The sequence below is a fragment of the Scyliorhinus canicula genome, chromosome 4 (assembly GCF_902713615.1).
Source record: "Scyliorhinus canicula chromosome 4, sScyCan1.1, whole genome shotgun sequence".
In the NCBI taxonomy this organism is placed as follows: Eukaryota; Metazoa; Chordata; class Chondrichthyes; order Carcharhiniformes; family Scyliorhinidae; genus Scyliorhinus; species Scyliorhinus canicula.
In genome coordinates, this window is record NC_052149.1 from 100,743,036 (window position 1) to 100,762,135 (window position 19,100).

Here is a 19,100-nt window from a genome sequence, read left to right on the forward strand (position 1 = left end):
CCACATTCCGGTGACTGTTCGGGGAAGCTGGTACGGGAATTGAACCCGTGCTGCTGGCCTGCTTTGGTCTGCTTTAAAAGCCAGCTCTTTAGCCCTGTGCTAAACCAGCCCTTTAAACTCTTCTCTTGTACTTTTCTCAGGTAACACCATCGGATCTCTCACCTACGCCTGAACAGATAGATACAGCCTCAGCGTCACATATTAGCTGAATGGTGGGGACCTCAGATGGACAATAGAACTCTTTCCCAATACTTCAGGGAAATATTAGCCTAAAATGGAGTTTGTACCCACAAGCCCCAGTTTGGAGACAAGAGTGGTCAGCCTGAACCCTTCGAAAAGCAATGATGTTCAATGTTTGAAATGGAGCTTACTCTGATTCAGACAAGAGAAAATATCTCCATGATTAAGAAACAAAGCTTCGGGACGAGAAGGACAAAGGCGTGGTGTGCTTTTTTATTCTCTGCCCTGGCCAGTATTCAATCCATTATTATGAAGGATGGAAATTTCCAAAGCTGGTATCAAGAAGAAGGTAACCAGATATCACTTTCCTAACAGTGCACTCTTCAAACTGAAAATCAGCAACTTCACTGCTCGGAACCACAACACCAGCAATAAATTACGATAACCCAATGCCACAGCACATAATCGGGCCGAAATGGAAATTTCCATACCCTGCAAGCACTTTGTAAGCCTCACAGTTACCGTGTCCCCAGTATATAAATAACACGTGCACCTTTTGATCTGCTTTCCTTCCCAATCATTTGTACATTAACATTATGTACATATTTTACAAAAACAGCCTCATTGCTCTGTATTTATAGACCAGATAAATGTCACTGTTTCATCTCTGTCAATGATGCGTTTCCCAGGAGCTTTCACTGAAGCTTAAAGTTTAAGGTTAATGAGACAATAAAACAGCCATTTCAATTGTTTACATAGCTTTTACTGTCCAGCAAATCCCTGATTTAAGGGCTGGATTTAAAAGGATCAAGTGTGTAAATGATGATTTATCTCTCGCCCCATCCTGTCCCAGGTCTACTGAAAATTGCATGTTGTCTATTTCAGAATGGGCAGGTTGTTTTCCTGTAGTTTTCCACTTTGAAAAGTGTGTGTGGTGAGAGAGGGAGAAAAGTGAGAAAGAAGAATAAAAAAACCTTCAGACAGCTAAAGTGCTGGCTAATTATGCAGAAGGAAATCTCTTTGCTCACGATATATTGACAAGGATGTGTTTACAGTCACATATTGACCTGGATATTTTGTTTTCTCTCTATGCTTTTACCAATAATAGCTAATGATCAACCTAACCATTACAAATAATGATAATGCTAATTTGGCACTTAATCAAGCACTGTCCTGATCTTCTGAATGCAGGCATTTAGCAGATGGCTTGCCATTTTGCTGGATGTTCATCGATAAACAATAATATCAGCTTGCATTTATATAGTGCCCTTTTCTTAGAAAACAGCTCAAGTTGCATCCCAAGAACCTTGGGCGGGATTCTCCGACCTGGCGCCCGGAGCGGCGTCAATCCCGCCCCCGCCGTGTCCCGAATTCTCTGCCACCCGAGAATGGGCCGAAGTCTCGCCACTGACAAGCCTCTTCCGCCGGCAAGAGTCAAAACACTTACCTGACCGGCAGGATTGGCGGCGCGGGCGGCCGCTGGGGTCCTGGGGGGGGCGCGGGGCGATCTGACTCCGGGGGGTGCCCCCATGGTGGCCTGGCCTGCGATCGGGGCCGCTGCCGCTCCGGCGCATGCGCGGACTTATGCCAGCCGGTGAAGTCCTTTTGGCCCCGGCTGGTGTGGCGCCAAAGGCCGTTCACGCCAGCCAGCGGAGTGGGAATCACTCCGGCGCAGGCCTAGCCCCTCAATGTGAGGGCTTGGCCCCTAAAGGTGCGGAGACTTCCGCACTTTTGGGCCTGCCCGACGTGGGAGTGGTTCATGCCACTCCAACACGCCGGGACCCCCCCGCGCCGCCGGGTAGGGGAGAATCCTGGCCCTTATCAGACACCAAAGGACATAAAGAGATTTCAGGACAAGTGTGCAAAATCGTGGTTACAGAGGTAGGTTAAGAGTGCCTTAAAGGAGGTGAAAGAGGCAGAGAGGATTAGGTAGGCAATTCTTGAGTTCAGGAGGCAGGCAGCTAAATGCATAGTAGCCAGTGGTGGGATGGTAGAAGGGGGAGGGGTAAAGTCACAGAAAGATTTGAAAACAAAAGTGGGAATTCTTTTAAATTGAGGCATTGCTAGATTCGGAGTGTAGGTCAGCAAGTGTGGAGGGCAATGATAAATGAGCAGTTGGATCGGGTGCAGTTACCATCAATTGTTAATTGCCAATTCAGTTCAGCATCGGTAAGTGTGAGGAATTGCATTTCGGTAAGACGGATAAGGCAACTGCTCAGGGCTCACACGTGCTTGACACTGTGTCACACCCCCTCTGGGGAACTCCCGGAATCAGGCACATCTTAATTGAAGGTTCTTTTGTTTTTCTGCCTCCGTAGATAGTTCAGGCAGTGTCCTATTGGGCCCTGCTCCACCAACAGCCCAAAGCCCTCCCTCCCCACTACCCTCCTTTCCCCTCTCTCTCCACCACCCCCTTCCTTTCCCTTCTGTTGGTACAGAGGCAAGGGCATCTGTGGCAGGATTCTCCGCCGGGAGCGGCCCGATTCCCGCCCCCGCCGGCTGCCGAATTCTCCGGCGACGGACATTTGCCGGGGGCGGGAATCGCGCCGCGCCGGTCGGCGGCCACTGGCAGCAGCCCCCACAGCAATTCTCCGGCCCGCGATGGGCCAAGTGGCCACCCGTTTTTGGCCGGTCCCGTCGGCGTAAATCACAACAGGTCCTTACCGGTGGGACCTGGCTCCACGGGCGGCCTGCCGAGTCCTTGGGCGGGGCGCGGGGAGATCTGGCCCCGGGGGGTGCCCCCACGGTGGCCTGGCCCACGATCGGGGCTCACCGATCCGCAGGCGGGCCTGTGCCGTGCGGACACTCTTTCCCTCCGCAACGGCTGCTGTCAATCTCCGCCATGGCCGGTGCGGAGAAGAACCTCCCTGCGCATGCGCTGGGATGACACCAGCACACGCTGGCGCACCCGCGCATGCGCCACCTCGAGCCGGCCGGCGGAGGCCCTTCGGCACCAGTAGGCGTGGCGCCAAGCCCTTCCACGCCGGAAGGGCTTGCCGCCAAACACTCCAGGGCCGACCTAGCCCCTGAAGGTGCGGAGGGTTCCCCACCTTCGGAGAGGCCCGACACCAGAGTGGTTCATGCCGGAGTGGCCCGCCCCGCCGGTTCGCGAGAATCCCACCCCTGGTCTCCGTGGAGAAAGTGCAAAAGCCGATTCACAAGAACTCAGAAGTTGAAACTATCAGGACAGATTGAACAATCTGGGGCTCATTTCTCTTGAACTGAGAAATTAACCTGAAAAAAGATCTTATGACTACGAAAGGGTTTGATATGATAGACACAAAATAGTTACTAATAAATGTGGTAAACAACACTAGTGATATATTATATGTATTACGGCACTGCCCGTATATTACAGGTACGACGGTAAATCCCTGCCTGCTGGCTCTGCCCAGCAGGCTGCGTATAAAAGTGTACGCTCTCCTGCGCTGCTCCCATTCTGGTTCCAGCTGCGGCAGGCACAACACCGTGTGCAATAAAGCCTCGATTGTTTCACCATTCGCGTCTCGTGGTAAATGACGGAACATCAATTTATTGCACAAGATTTTAAAAGATGGATCTCCTAATCAAGCCTGATCACCAGCAGCTGAGCCCTCACGCAGCCAACGCCACATCTACCTTTGACCACTGGCCAGCCTGTTTCGAAGGCCAACTCACAGCAGCCACTGAAGAACCCTCGGACTCGCAGAAGCTCCAAGTCCTCTACTCTCAGGTGAGCCCTGAAATGTTCCCCCTCATCCGGGATGCGCCCACCTACTCAGAAGCGATGATGCTCCTAAAGGGACATTACGTTAAACAGGTGAATTAAGTGTTTGCCAGGCACCTCCTGGCCACGAGACGGCAACTCCCGGGAGAGACTCTGGACGATTTTTTGCGGGCCCTACAGATCCTCGGTAGGAACTGTGACTGCCAGGCAGTTTCGGCAGTCCAATTAGAGCTTATGCCACGGGCATGAAGTCTGCGTACGTCCACCAGTGGCTACTGGAAGGGGGTACGCTCGATCTTGCGTAACCTGGAGTCCTACACCCCCGACCGCGCTGCACCATCGTGGGCCCCACCAGCTGCCAACTCCAGCTCACCGCAAGCCTGCGCCGCGCGGCAGCCAGCCAACTCTGGGGGGCCCTAGTGTTATTTTTGTGGACAAAGCAAACATCCAAGGCAGCGCTGCGTGCTGAGCGCGACCTGCAACGGGTGTGGGAGGAAAGGACACTTTGTTTCTGTTTGCCAGACCCGGTCGGTCGCCGCTGTTTCCAGACCCGCCACTTCTACACCCCCCACATGCGACCCAGGGGTGCGCCATCTTCTACTCCGCAAGCCACGTGCGGCCCGTGGGCGCCGCCATCTTCCCCACCCCAAGCCATGTGCGGCCTGTGGGCGCCGCCATCTTTGATGCCGCCCACCATGTGCTTCCCGTGGGCGCCGCCACCTTCGGCGCCATTTTTGACTGCGCCTCAGGACCCTGCTCGTCTGGCCGTTCTCCGCCTACTGCCACCTCCGCCACCGCTGATCAGCCCGGGACCTCCCAATATCTTCCGCAGCTTGCCTCCATCACCCTGGATCAGTCTCGGCCCCGCAAACTCACGACCGCTACGGTGACAGTGAAGATCAACGGGCACGAGGTGACCTGCCTCTTTGACTCTGGGAGCACAGAGAGTTTCATCCACCCCACTATGATAAGGCTTCTCCATCCCAGTACACCGAGTCACCCACAAAATCTCCCTGGCCTCCGAATCCCATTCCGTTGAAATCCGGGGGTACTGTATCGCGACCTTCACCTTCCAGGGCGTAGAGTTCAGCAACTTCAAGCTCTACGTTCTCCCCAACCTCTGCGCTGCCCTGTTGCTCGGCCTGGATTTTCAATGCCATCTCCAGAGCCTTACTTTGAAATTCGGCGGATCCCTGCTCCCCCACACCATCTGCGGCCTCACAATCCTTAAGGTCGATCCACCTTCACTGTTTGTGAACCTCACTCCGGACTGCAAACCTGTCGCCACTAGGAGCAGACGGTACAGCGCACTGGACAGGACCTTCATCAGGTCGGAAGTCCAACGGCTTCTGCTGGAGGGGATCATTGAGGCCAGCAACAGCCCCTGGAGAGCTCAAGTAGTGGTGGTGAAGACTGGGGAGAAGCACAGGATGGTCATTGACTACAGTCAGACCATCAACCGGTACACACAGCTCGACGCATACCCACTCCCACGCATATCTGACATGGTCAATCAGATTGCGCAGTATTGAGTCTTCTCCACAGTGGACCTGAAGTCCACCTACCACCAGCTCCCCATCCGCCCGGTGGACTGTCAATACACTGCGCCGAAGCAGACGGCTGCCTCTATTACTTCCTCAGAGTTCCCTTCGGCGTCACCAATGGGGTCTCGGTCTTCCAGCGAGAGATAGACCGAATGGTTGACCAGTACGGGTTGCGGGCCACCTTCCCCTATCTAGATAACATCACCATCTGCAGCCACGATCAGCAGGACCACGACGCAAACCTCCAAAAATTCCTCCATGCCGCCAAACTCATTAACCTCGCATACAATAAGGAGAAATGCGTGTTCCGCACCAACCGCTTAGCCATCCTTGGCTAAGTAGTGGAAAATGGAGTCCTAGGGCCCGACCCCGACCACATGCGCCAGCTCCTGGAACTCCCTCTCCCCCACTGCCCCAAGGCCCTGAAACGATGCCTGGGGTTTTTCTCGTATTACGCCCAGTGGGTCCCTAATTATGCGGACAAGGCCCGCCCACTCATCAAGTCCACAGTTTTTTCCCTGACAGCTGAGGCCCGCCAGGCCTCCAACCACATCAAGGCGGACATCGCCAAGGCCACGATGCACGCGGTCGATGAGTCCCTCCACTTTCAGGTCGAGAGCGATGCATCGGACGTCGCTCTGGCCGCCACCCTCAACTAGGCGGGCAGACCCGTGGCCTTCTTTTCCCGCGCCCTCCATGCCTCCGAAATATGGCACTTCTGTGCGACATTGGAGACCCAAACCATTGTAGAAGCTGTGTGATATTGGAGGCATTACCTGGCCGGCAGGAGATTAACTCTCCTCACTGACCAACGGTCGGTTGCCTTCATGTTTAATAATACACAGCGGGGCAAGATCAAAAATGACAAGATCTTGAGGTGGAAGATCGAGTTCTCCACCTATAATTATGAGATCTTGTACTCCCCAGGGAAGCTCAACGAGCCCCCTGATGCCCTATCCGCGATACATGTGCCAGCGCACAAGTGGACCGACTCCGGGCTCTCCACTAGGACCTCTGCCACTCGGGGGTCACCCGGTTCTTCCATTTTGTCAAGGCCCGCAATCTGCCCTACTCCATTGAGGAGGTCAGGACCATCACCAGAGACTGCCAGGTCTGCGCAGAACGCAAGCCGCACTTCTACCGGCCAGATAGAGCACACCTGGTGAAGGCCTCTTACCCCTTTGAACGCCTCAGCGTGGACTTCAAAGGGCCCCTCCCCTCCACCGACCGCAACGTGTACTTCCTCAATGTAATTGACGAGTACTCCCGGTTCCCTTTCACCATCCCGTGCCCCGACGTGACTTCTGCCACAGTAATCAAAGCCCTGCACAGCATCTTCACTCTGTTCGGTTTCCCCACCTACATCCACAGCGATCGGGGATCTTCTTTCATGAGCGATGAGCTGCGTCAGTTCCTGCTCAGCAAGGGCATCGCCTCGAGCAGGACGACCAGCTACAATCCCCGGGGAAACGAGCAGGTGGAGAGGGAGAACGGGACGGTGTGGAAGGCCGTCCTGCTGGCCCTGCAGTCTAAAAGTTTCCCGGTCTCCCGCTGGCAGGAGGTCCTCCCCGACGCACTCCACTCCATCCGGTCGCTCCTCTGCACCACCACTAATGAGACCCCTCACGAATGTGTGTTTGCCTTCCCCAGGAAGTCCACCTTCGGGGACTCGCTCCCAACATGGCTAACAGTTCCTGGACCTGTCCTCCTCTGGAAGCATGTGCGGAGCCATAAATCGGACCTCTTGGTCGAGAAAGTCCACCTCCTACATGCAAACCCACAGTATGCCTACGTGGTACACCCTGACGGGCGCCAAGACAGTCTCCTTCCGGGACCTTGCACCCGCTGGGTCCCCACCCACTACCCCCGACCTGACACAGCTACCCCACCCCCCGCTTGCCTCATTCACCCCTGCGCCACCCAGCGAACGTCACCGCACCCCCCACCCCAGCGGGATCCGTCCTCCCACTGGATCCACTGGGACGAAGGAGAGGACAACACGCGCCCGGAGTCACAGGTGACCACATCGGTGCCCACATCACCACCAGGACTGAGGCAATCGCGGCGGAGGGTCAAAGCCCCCGACAGATTTAATTTGTAATGTTTTCGTCACCCCTGCCGGTCTTTTTCTTTAACGGGGGTGAATGTGGTAAACACCACTAGTGATACATTGTATGTATTACGGCACTGCCCGTATATTACAGGTACGACGGTAAATCCCTGCCTGCTGGCTCTGCCCAGCAGGCTGCGTATATATGTGTACACTCTCCTGCGCTGCCCCCATTCTGGTTCCAGCTGCAGGAGGCACAACATCTTGTGCAATAAAGCCTCGATTGTTTCACCATTCTCGTCTCGTGATACTTGACGGTACATCAATAAGTCCAAAAGGGAATTCAGGGGGAACTCCAGGAGAGTGGTTCAAGTTTGAAAAAATGTTACTACAAAGACTGGTTGAGACAAATAACAGACACGCATTTGCGAGGAACCTACAGAAGGTTCAGCTACTAGGATTAGATAAGGGTGAGTGGGAGGAGGCTTATGTGAAACATAGTCAGTATACACTAGCAGGGCTGAATCACCTATCTCTGTGCTGTAGACTGGGTGTATAATTTATTAAAGATCTTGGGTCTGCACATATTTCTTGTCAACCTTTTGATTTTAAATTGTTATATATTGCTGTATATATCCTCAAAAACCCTTGAACTCTTTGCAAACTACTTTCCCAACTTCAGCCTCCCTTTCCTCTCCATAGTCCTTGAACATGTTGTCACCTCTCACATCATCCCAGCTTTCCCGGAACTCCAGTTTGGAATCCCGCCAATCAGGTTGCCACCCCTAACTGGCACAGTACCCAAACAGCTCTTATCAAAGTGACAAATGGCATCCGAAGTGACTGTGATAAAGGTAACCTTTCCCTTCTCATCTTTATTGACCTGCCTGCACTCTTTGACATGGTTGACTATACTCTAACACCTCCCCACTCTCATCCAGCTAGTGGGACAGCCTTCACTTGGTATCCAGCTTCCCTCCCCTTGGTTTTCCCTCTGTCCTAAATTGTTTGTCTTCTTCATCCACCTCCTTGCCCCTCTGCCTCCCATCATGAGCCCTTCCTCACCCTCACTGCACAGCCCTCCTTCCTCATTACCTTCTTGTCTTCATCAGCCACCTATCCACCTGGCCTCACCTCACATTCCACGTCCTATCGAACGTGAGACATTTGTTGCGGTAGCTGCATGCGTCCCCTAGCCCAGTGCTGTCCAGAGATACATTGGGATGTGGCACCAAAGGGAAAGAGACCCCTGTACTCGCCAATCCCAGGCGCTGTACTGATCTGGCTTGGTGACATGGGTCCAGCAGCACGGTGCTGTCCATGAAAACCAGCTCGGAGATGGAGAGCAGGAACCAGTCTGCTGCAGCAGGAACCTGGTGTTCAGCACATCAGGGTCAGCACAGTGCTATGGCAGAAAGTCGTTGCACTTACCTCGAAGTCTCTGGCAAACTGAGGACTACTTTGTGCAAATTCCGCTGGGGTGATGCAAGATTGAAAGGCTGAAGGGTTGCTGGTGGACAGCTGTTTTAATGAGCATTCATGACTCATAGGTTCATAGATGTTTACAGCACAGGAGGCCATTCAGCCCATCGTTTCGACACTGGTCATCAAAGATCCGACTGCACTAATCCCATTTTTCAGAGCTTGGCAGCACAAGTGAATATCTAACAGTTTTCCGATGTTACGAGATTTTTTGACACATCACCCTTTCGGGCAGTGAGTTCCAAACTCCCACTACCCTGTGGGTGAAAATGTTTCTCAACTTCCCTCTTAGCCTTCTACCTCTGACCTTAAATCTATGCCCTTGGTTATTGACCCCTCTACTAATAGGAAAAGAGCCTTGCTATCCACCCTATCTATGCCCCTCATAATCTTACACACCTCTATCAGCTTCCCTCTCAACCTTCGCTTCTCCAAGGAAAACAGTACAGTCTACCAAATCCTTCCTCATAGCTCAGACCCTCCAGCTCAGGCTGCATCCTGGTAAATCTCCTCTGCGCCCTCTCCAGTGCAATCTCATTCTTCCTATAGTGTGGTGACCAGAACTGCACGTAGCACCCCAGTTGTGGCCTAACCAACATTTTATACAGTTCCAGCATGCCCTCCCGGCTCATATATTCTATGTCTCAATCAATAAAGGCAATTATCCCATTTGCCTTCTTAACTACCTTATCTACCCGTCCTGCCACCTCAGGGATCTGTGGATAGGCACTGCAAGGTCCCTCTGATCTTCAGTATTATCTCGGATCCTATCATTCAGAGTGTTAGCCTTCCCCAAGTGCATTATCTCACACTTTGCCTATCTGACATATCCATTGCTATCCTCCTGCAATCTTCAGCTATCCTCCTCACTATTTACTACCGTACTCATTTCCGTGTCATCCACAAACTTCTTGATCATCTCCCCCTACATTCAAGTCCAGATCATTAATGTGCACCGCAACAGCAAGAACCCTAGCACCGAGACCTGCGGAACCCCATGAGATGGAAATGAATGCAAATGGAGTTTGCGCCACCTGCCAGTGGGAAGAGCGACCCGTCATTAACTAGTCATTACGACAATTGCAACGGTATTTTACATTGGTGGGTTTCTGACATGTTGGCTCCTGCCAGATTCACCAAGCTGCCCGCCACCAATCCCACTGTGGGCAGAATGGGAGAATTCCATCCAGATTTAATGGGGGCGATTCTCCACCCACATTGAGCCCTGTGCATGTTGTGCTATTCCAGGAGAATAACAGGAGAGCACCCAAACAGGGTTTGCTGCAGGTGCAGATCAGAGCGTGATTGTTCCAGCCCGCAGCAACAGGCGTCCTTGCTGAGTATTTAAATAGGCTGAGGCTGTTTCCAGTCTTTGTCTCCTGGCACCCTGTCAAGGTCATTTGTCGACCCCAGAGAGGGGTGTTGTTCACCTGCAGGGGAGGGGATGGGAGGAGTGGAGGGTGGGGACAATGGTGCTGACAATTGGGGGGGGGGGTGACTAGAAAGGGTGGGCTCTGAGGGGACTCCTTTTGGGAGGTCCCTGCTGCGCCAATGCCAGTGATACATGGTAGGGGCTTGCACTCTCACTTTAAGATTGGGACACCCTGATCTGTGGATGGATTGGCTTTGGATATAATTTATTGTCACATGTACCAAGACACAGTGAAAAGTATTGTTCTGTGCACAGACAAGACAGATCGTTCCTTACATGAAATACATAGGACATATGATAGATACACAATATAAATACATAGACGCAGGCATCGGGTGAAGCATACAGAGTGCAGTTCTACTAAGTAGAGAAGATGTGTGAAGAGATCAGATCAGTCCATAAGAGGGTCATTCAGGAATCTTGGTAACAGCGGGGAAGATGTTTTTTGGAACCCGTTAATGCGTGTTCTCAGACATTTGTATCTCCTGCCCAATAGAAGCGGTTGGAAGAGAGAATAGCCCAAGTGGGAGGGGTCTTTGATTATGCTGCCTGCTTTACCAAGGCTGCGGGAGGTATAGACAGAGTCAATGGGTGGGATGCAGGGTGGTGTGATGGACTGGGCTGTTTTCACGACTCTCTGTAGTTTCTTACAGTCTTGGACCGAGCAATTGCCATACAGGCTGTGATGCAACCAGATAGAATGCTTTCTATGGTGCATCTGTAAAAATTGGTCAGAGTCAGTATGGATATGCCGAATTTCCTTAGTTACCTGAAGAAGTACAGGCAATGTTGTGCCTTCTTGGTCGTAGCGTCGACATGGGTGGACCAGGACAGGTTGTTGGTGATATGCACATCTTGGAATATGAAGCTGTTAACCATCTTCACCTCGGTACCATTGTTGCAGACAGAGGTGTGGATGATACTTTGCTTCCTGAAGCCAATGACCAGCTCTTTAGTTTTGCTGATGTTGAGGGAGAGATTGTTGTCGGTGCACCACGCCACTAGGTTCTCTAACTCCCTTCTGTACTCTGAATTGTAACCACCTGGGTTGGTCACTTCCCCACACAAAATGGAAGAACGCAAAGGTTACAGGGAAAACTGGACAATTATAAAGAGACATTATAAACTGGGACATTATAAATTATAAACAGTTTGCAGAAGTTCATGTGTATTCTGGCTGCAAAGAAAGCAGACAGCACCAGTTTTTATATTAATGAAGCGATCCCCAGGAACAATGGATACAACGATTAGCTACAATTGGGACATTCTATGGCAGGTCAGACTTCCCGGCGCCAACGGGGTCTGAAACAAAAGGAAACAAACCAGTTAGGAAGAACCGCCCCGCGATCGAGGGACAGCCTCAGTATTGGGGGATTCATACCAATCGATTGGGATGAGACCCAATCGATGGACAGTAGGATCGGGGTCCGCCCAAAAGGGCGCGAATCCCGAGACCTATAAAAGTCAGGTCCCAAGTTTAGCTCCCTCTCTTAGCCGGCCCTCCCAGCAGAACACCTTTGCAGCAGCTCTCTAAGAACTTGATCGTGAGAAGGAGAGGCCTGGCCAACAGCTACACCGACACGTAAGTGTCAACCAACGCTCGCTACGAGAAAAGACACTCCTGACCCCTTAGCCTGTACCAACTGGGAAGCCTGCAGTCTCAGGACAGAACAAGAGGCCATTGTTCCCTGACCCAGTGGGTTCCCTTATCGAAGATAAGTATTGGCTCATAGTGGTAGGAATAGTTCAGTCCGTTAGTATTAGTTCATGAGTATCGATTTACTGTGTATTAATAAATGTGTTTGATTGAATCTTACTAACTGGTGTATTGAGTCATTGATCTGAACTTGAACCTGAACCTCGTGGCGGTATCATAAGGATACCTGGCGACTCTAGAGCTAAGGAATAAAACAGAGCCAATTGAGTGTAAAGCATACTCACCAGAATGAGCAACATTTAGTGGCGACCTAGATGGGACTCGACTAGAAGTGGCACCACCACTCCGAGAGAACCCAGCAATTCGAATCAGAAATCCAATTGGGAAAAAGGAAAAACCACAAGTGTTCAAGTAGTTCACATCAATCCTCACAATTCGGAAGTGTGTTTTTGCATGCGTAACTAACAGGGTTATAAGGTAAAACCAAGAGATTTGTTGCGAAAAACTGTCGGGAGTTTATACTTCGGAAATTAGCGAAAGCCGTACCCGTATTTTATAACACCGCCTTAGCATCTCTTGTTCTAAATTTAAGAGAGAGCATTGAGATAGGAGAGATGGCCATGCTGGCAATGGAACGCCTCATGCACCCCAGGAATTCGTGATCGCAGCGACCAGCAGCAGAGTAGGACAGTGTCCCATTTGGGAACTGGAGATCAGAAAATACCTCAAAGGGAAAGGATGGCCCCTTTGGAGCGAATTCTGTTTGAATGAGGAAACAGGTCCCAGGAGTACAGGACATACGTGGTGGGAGAACCTTTGTGAGATTCACAAAAAGAGTTTGAGTAAAGCACATAAGCCAATGGCAATAGTGTCCTGCTTGGCACAATTGCGAGGCACAGAGGAGGTCGTCAGGACGCTCCGCGCAGATTTAGAAGAGAGAAATAGAATGAGTAAAGTGGATGTCAGTGACATAGAAAGAGAGAATATAGAGTTAAGAAGGAGGCTTGCAGCAAAAGATGTAGAGGTGAATGATACCAAGAGGGCACACTAGTCTTGTCTGGCGCACTTAAGCAGCTCCCAAACACAATGTGAAAAGGCCTATCAGGATATGCAGCGCGCAGTCCTGATAAGAGAGGAAACCAAGAAGCAGGTAGAGGCTTTGCAAAGGCAATGCAGCGACCTGAAGGCAGCTTTACGAGCACTCCATGCTGCCACCACTGAGCAAAGACAAAGCTCGGTAGACCATGCAAAGTGTAGAAAGCAGATTGCGGAACTGCAATCTCTGCTTTCAGTGCAGAATGGCTTCCAAGATACTTTTGGGAAGCAACTAGATGAGGAAGAAGGCCCCGATTGGCAGGAATTGCAGGAGACAGCCCAGCGATATGTTCAGGAAACATGTGCGCAGGACAAGCCACAGAAAAGGAAAGCGCCCCAACCCCCCCACAGATCAGATAGCACCAGCACCAATGAACCCAGTCACCACCCAAAGGAAAGCAACCGTTGATGGCGCACCCGAGATCACTTATACCACCCCCTTAACCGTGACCAATTACGGGACGCGTGCGAGAAAGTCACACCATTCCTCCCTACTTCAGACTCCCACCATTTCTTTGCGAAGGTAAAACAGCAGGCGACCATGTACGGCCTGGACGAAAGAGAGCATGTTAAGCTCACGGTTTTGTGTTTATACACGTATGTGGTAGCAGCCCTTCCCGACCCACAGAACATTGGAGGAGGAACCCTAGAGCAAATGCATACAGTGATACTGGATGCAATCGGGTATCATAGAGGAGACCCTGTAGAAGGCCTGAACCGATGTAGGCAGAAAAAGACTGAGCACCCCACAGCGTTTGCAGGACGGCTGTGGATTCACTTTACTGCAGTTTTCGGAGACTTAGAACGCGCTCGTTTGGGCCCAGATAACATGGCCAAATGGACCCGCACCCTTATCTCCCACGCCATAGAGGCAGGACAGAAAGCCTGCTCTAATTATGACCCCACGGAAGCGGCGCATAATGAAAAGTGGGTACTTAAGAGATTGTCCCGTGCTTGGGAGCAATCTGGTCATGGCAAAACAACATTTAAGAAGCCCGAGGAGGCTCAAGCTGATGTAGACATTCAGGCAGTAAGAGCACACCAAAACCCCGCATGGGTAAATGAAGGAAAGAACAACCCCCCACAGAAGCCGCAAGAATGTTTTAACTGTGGACAGTTAGGACATTTTGCAAGAGAATGCAACGCCCTGCAGAAATCTCAGAGAGGCCAACAGAAAGGCACTCTGAACAGAAATAGAGCAAAGCCCATTCACAGTATAGGGACTCAGTCAGGACAGACCAATGTGGACGGAACGGACTGATGGTGTTCGGGCTCCCCCACTTGGGTCTGTGACACCCTTTGGGACAGGTCCGGATGACCGGTAGTCACAGCAAAGATACGGGGACAGCCCATAGAATTACTCTGGGACACAGGAGGGTCCCGCACGACCATAAATTCCTCCACTATGTACCAAAAGGACACGTGGCCCACTACAGCCACAATCACACTCAGCGGCTTTACAGGCCACTCAAAGCAGGGACACATTACAGCCCCTGTACCCATTCAGCTAGGGACCATCACCACCAGACACCCCGTTGTTCTAGTAGATTTGCCCCACACAGCAGAACACATACACGGCATTGATTTTATGAATGCACACAGCCTGTTGTTCGACCCAGTCAATCAGTGTGTCTGGCGAATGGCAAGGTTTGAAAGAGCCCCCACAACGCTCACAGTAGGCGAGTATGAAAATAGGATTAGCGCAGTAGGAGAGTATTGCTTTGATCCGACCATGCTCTCCACAGACAAACAGGTTAGGGCAGTTTTAAAGAGCAATAGATCAGCATTTGCCAGTCACAGACACGACTGCGGCAGAATGACTGGATCGGTTCAAATTACAGGACCTGATCCTAGACCACAACGACAATACAGATTTCCCCAGGAAGCAGAGGGAGAAATCGCGAAAGTAATAGAGAGCTTATTAGAGCAGGGCGTACTCCGATCAGTAGCTTCAACAATAATGCCCCAATTTGGCCAGTGAGGAAGCCCGACGGATCATGACGTCTGACCATTGATTATCGGGAACTCAATAAAGTCACCCCCGCAGTAGCCCCCACGGTAGCAACAAGTCCCGAGACCATGCTCAAGCAGGGACTCAACTCCAAGTACTTTACGGTTTTGGACATTAGCAACGGCTTCTGGTCCATCCCATTGGCGAAGGCGTGCCAGTACAAATTCGCATTCACTTTTAAAGATCAACAGTACACGTGGACATGCCTTCCGCAAGGAATCCACAATTCCCCCTCCATTTTCCACCGACAGCTGGCAAATGGATTATCAAAATTTTCCCGACCTGAATGTCTGATGCAGTATGTGGACGACCTATTACTGCAGACAGACACCAAGGCAGAGCACATCACGCTTCTGTCTGAACTCCTACAACTTCTACAAACAATTGGATGTAAAGTGAACCCCAGAAAGGCCCAAATATTGGAGAGTAAAGTGATGTATTTGGGTACGATCATTACGCATGGCAAATGCGAGATCGAGTACAAAAGAATTGACTCGATCATCAAATTGCCCCTTCCCCAAAATGTTTCAGCCCTCCGATCGTTTTTAGGACTGGTTGGGTACTGTCAGAACCATATTGACGGTTTTGCAACAAAGGCAGCCCCCCTTTCAGACCTCCTTAAGAAAGGAGCCCCTTGGGAATGGCTTCCGCAGCATACAGATGCTGTGGATGATTTAAAGAGAGCCCTTAGCGCAGCCTCTGCACTCCAAGTTCCAGACCCACTTTCCCTCTATGCAATTGAGGTAGCAAGCACAGATCTGACCCTCTCAGCCGTGCTCCTTCAGGAACGGCACGAGCAGCTATGACCAGTGGCTTATGCCTCCAGACTTTTAGACCCAGTTGAGCAAGGATTTTTGACAGAGTCATCAGACTCGAAACGTTAGCTCTTTTCTCTCCCGACAGATGCTGCCAGACCTGCTGAGATTTTCCAGGTACTCCAGGTGTGGCCGCACTAACACCTTATACAATTGCAACATAACCTCCCTAGTCTTAAACTCCATCCCTCCAGCAATGAAGGACAACATTCCATTTGCCTTCTTAATCACCTGTTGCACTTGTAAACCAACCTTCTGTGACTCATGCACTAGCACACCCAAGTCTCTCTGAACAGCGGCATGCTTTAATATTTTATCATTTAAATAATAATCCCGTTTGCTGTTATTCCTACCAAAATGGATAACCTCACATTTGTCAACATTGTATTCCATCTGCCAGACCCGAGCCCATTCACTTAACCTATCCAAATCCCTCTGCAGACTTCCAGTATCCTCTGCACTTTTCGCTTTACCACTCATCTTAGTGTCATCTGCAAACTTGGACACATTGCACTTGGTCCCCAACTCCAAATCATCTATGTAAATTGTGAACAATTGTGGGCCCAACACGGATCCCTGAGGGACACCACTAGCTACTGATTGCCAACCAGAGAAACACCCATTTATCCCAACTCTTTGCTTTCTATTAATTAACCAATCCTCTATCCATGCTACTACTTTACCCTTAATGCCATGCATCTTTATCTTATGCAGCAACCTTTTGTGTGGCACCTTGTCAAAGGCTTTCTGGAAATCCAGATATACCACATCCATCGGCTCCCCGTTATCTACTGCACTGGTAATGTCCTCAAAAAATTCCACTAAATTAGTTAGGCATGACCTGCCCTTTACGAACCCATGCTGCGTCTGCTCAATGGGACAATTTCTATCCAGATGCCTCGCTATTTCTTCCTTGATGATAGATTCCAGCATCTTCCCTATTACCGAAGTTAAACTCACTGGCCTATAATTTCCTGCTTTCTGCCTACCTCCTTTTTTAAACAGTGGCGTCACGTTTGCTAATTTCCAATCTACCGGGACCACCCCAGAGTCTAGTGAGTTTCGGTAAATTATCACTAGTGCATCTGCAATTTCCCTAGCCATCTCTTTTAGCACTCTGGGATGCATTCCATCAGGGCCAGGAGACTTGTCTACCTTTAGCCCCATTAGCTTGCCCATCACTCCCTCCTTAGTGATAACAATCCTCTCAAGGTCCTCACCTGTCATAGCCTCATTTCTATCAGTCGCTGGCATGTTATTTGTGTCTTCCACTGTGAAGACCGACCCAAAAAACCTGTTCAGTTCCTCAGCCATTTCCTCATTTCCCATTATTAAAACTCCCTTCTCATCCTCTAAAGGACCAATATTTACCTTAGCCACTCTTTTTTGTCTTATATATTTGTAAAAACTTTTACTGTCTGTTTTTATATTCTGAGCAAGTTTACTCTCATACTCTATCTTACTCTTCTTTATAGCTTTTTTAGTAGCTTTCTGTTGCCCCCTAAAGATTTCCCAGTCCTCTAATCTCCCAGCAATCTTTGCCACTTTATATGCTTTTTCCTTCAATTTGATACTCTCCCTTATTTCCTTAGATATCCACGGTCGATTTTCCCTCTTTCTTCCGTCCTTCGTTTTGTTGGTATAAACCTTTGCTGAGCACAGTGAAAAATCGCTTGGAAGGTTCTCCACTGTTCCTCAACTGTTCCACCATAAAGTCTTAGCTCCCAGTCTACCTTAGCTAGTTGTTCTCTCATCCCCTTGTAATCTCCTTTGTTTAAACACAAAACACTAGTATTTGATTTTACTTTCTCACCCTCCATCTGTATTTTAAATTCCACCATATTGTGATCGCTCCTTCCGAGAGGATCCCTAACTATGAGATCATGAATCAATCCTGTCTCATTACACAGGACAAGATCTAGGACCGCTTGTTCCCTCGTAGGTTCCATTACATACTGTTCTAGGAAACTATCGCGGATACATTCTATAAACTCCTCCTCACGGTTGCCTTGACCAACCTGGTTAAACCAATCAACATGTAGATTAAAATCCCCCATGATAACTGCTGTACCATTTCTACATGCATCAGTTATTTCTTTGTTTATTGCCTGCCCCACCATCTCGTTACTATTTGGTGGCCGATAGACTACTCCTATCAGTGACTTTTTCGCCTTACTATTCCTGATTTCCACCCAAATGGATTCAACCTTATCCTCCATAGCACCGATGTCATCCCTTACTATTGCCCGGATGTCATCCTTAAATAACAGAGCAACACCACCTCCCTTACCATCCACTCTGTCCTTCCGAATAGTTTGATACCCTCGGATATTTAACTCCCAGTCGTAACCATCCTTTAACCATGTTTCAGTAATGGCAACTAAATCATAGTCATTTACGATGATTTGTGCCACCAACTCATTTACTTTATTCCGAATACTCCGAGCATTCAGGTAAAGTACACTTATGTTGGTTTTTTTACCTCTGTTTTGAATCTTAACATCTCCAGTTTTATTCCTTTTGTTATTACTGGGCCTATTCACTGTGCTCCCCTCAGTCACTGTACCTTGTACTGTCGCCCTTATGGATTTCTGACTATGTCTTCTCTGCCTTGCACTTTTCCCCTTACTTCCTTTTGTTTCTGTCCCTGTTTTACTACCTTCCAACTTCCAGCATTGGTTCCCATCCCCCTGCCAGATTAGTTTAAACACTCCCCAACAGCTCTAGAAAACACCCCCCCTAGGACATCGGTTCCAGTCCTGCCCAAGTGCAGACCGTCCGGTTTGTACTGGTCCCACCTCCCCCAGAACCGGTCCCAATGCCCCAGGAATTTGAATCCCTCCCTCTTGCACCATCTCTCGAGCCACGCATTCATCCTATCTATCCTGACATTCCTACTCTGACTAGCTCGTGGCACTGGTAGCAATCCTGAGATTACTACCTTTGAGGTCCTACTTTTTAGTTTAACTCCTAACTCCCTGAATTCCGCTTGTAGGACCTCATCCCGTTTTTTACCTATATCGTTGGTGCCTATGTGCACCACGACAGCTGGCTGTTCACCCCCCCCCCCCCCCCCCCCAGAATGTCCTGCAGCCGCTCTGAGACATCCTTGACCCTTGCACCAGGGA